The sequence below is a fragment of the Gymnoscopelus braueri genome (genome assembly GCF_963280865.1).
Source record: "Gymnoscopelus braueri genome assembly, chromosome: 23".
Classification (NCBI taxonomy): domain Eukaryota; kingdom Metazoa; phylum Chordata; class Actinopteri; order Myctophiformes; family Myctophidae; genus Gymnoscopelus; species Gymnoscopelus braueri.
In genome coordinates this window covers 6,374,464-6,376,460 of record NC_137625.1, presented here as the reverse complement: position 1 = coordinate 6,376,460, position 1,997 = coordinate 6,374,464, and positions in this window count along the sequence as shown.

The following is a 1,997-nucleotide window of genomic DNA, read 5'->3' as shown; positions in this document are numbered from 1 at the left end:
GCTCCCGCAATCTGCCTTCAAACAAACATCCGTTTCCGGGGGTCCGTCCTCCAAAGGTGGCCGAAATAACCTCGTATGTATCACCAGACTTTACACCGCGGAGGAAAGCCTGGTATTCGTTCGAAACTGGCCCGTGTGATCCGGTTTAGAAAAAAACAATCGCGTTCTGGTGATGGGTTCCGGTTGGCGTTGCATTGTTTGTGTTCCCCAGTCTTGATAACATAGAGTTAAGCTTGATAGTCACGCTACGAGTTGAAATATTATACCAAAAGAAACGAAACGATTATTATACCAAACCAACACACATTTTAAACTAGGGGAATCATTTCTGAGGTGCACGGCACCAGGGATTCCGGTTACTGGTTCCGGCCAACTCATGACGTAAATTATTTCCGTCCAAACCGGATCAGAAACCAGAAAATTATATTGATCCCAGGCTATGGCCGAAGAGGTTCAAAAACACTTATATTCCACCCCCAAGGTGATTATTACATATTCCACCGTTAGCTGCGATACTTATGAGTTTATCGTCGTTAAATACAATAACAGACCTTTCATATCTCACGAACAGAGCTGTCAATGGACAGAGGTAGAGGTTACAGTCGCTTATGTTAATTTAAAACAGGGCTCCCTCTAGCGGCCATTTGTTACAAGTAAATATAACAAAGTGTGACATGGAGTTGCTCACTTCACTTTCAGTTCAAAAGGTAACCTAAACCAAGTACTTTGTAAATTATTATGAAAAATAGAACTATTTTATACTTCGTCGTACGAGCCGACCATAGCAAATCTACAAGCCCACATCACCTAAATTCCACGACGTGTTGTGGGCTTGTAGATCTGCTATGTTTTGCGCGCCACACCGTCGTACGACGAAGAAGACATTAGGTACGTCAGTGGTCACGTGTACACATCCCATGATGCACTGCGGCGTGCTGCGTAGCAAATAGACCACAATAATTCATGAATAAAATGCGTTAGGGGTTACGAAACACTATAAATTACACGATATAAACATTTACTATAATAATCGACAATCGCACGGTATATGTGAATAAATGACTTTTTTTGGTTGTTTGTTTTTTGCACCGTCACCGTCATGTCATTGCTCCGCAGTCGTATACTCCGGTGTAAACAGCTTTTACACTAGCTTTGCGCAGTGGCAGTATCTTAGCCGATGAGGTTTATCCGAGGCGAGATTATTGCTAGTTGAAAACTTTACCCAATACCCCGCCGATGACGACTTGAAATATAGTCGGCAAAGGCAATTTTTGACGGTCTCTACGGAGACTCACTTAAATGTTAAAAACAAACAAATGAAAAGTATACCCTTTAGCCGTTATTAAAGAGTAGATGGTCGGGAACCCCCAAGATAGTTGCACAGGCCCTTTTAAAATGAGTACCAAACATTTAGTATCAGACATCTTGTATGGGGGGGGGGGCTCCCCGCACAAATTTTTTTTCAGATGGGGGTCCATTGCCAAATAGTTCTGCATAATTATTTATTAATTATTTGGGGGTCCCTGACATGAAAAAGTTCAAGAACCACTGATTTCTATAGCAGAGTTCCCAAACACAGGGTTACCACAGAGCTGCGCAGGCAATCTGTGCAGAAATCATATCAAACTACATAGATCACAAAACTCTCAAGAAAGCCAAGGTAGCCTATAAAAGTGAGATTTAAATGATTCAACAGTGGGGGCCATTTTGATTTGGGATGGTAGCTCATCCAATCTAATTAGTACTGAAAAGGCTCTGGTTTTATAAGTTATTATTAATATATTATATTATAATAAGTAGGCTATATTATACCATCAGATGGATGGGTAAATAGTTTACTAAAGTCTCAACGTTGTCCATATCACACTTATATGTAATATATTGCAATGTTGTCTTGTGCTTTGAATTTGAATACTTGTAACAAGTCTATTTATTTTAGTGTAATAGTGTCTTCATGAATGTGCTGGCCACAAGATAGAAGTAAATACCATGAAACC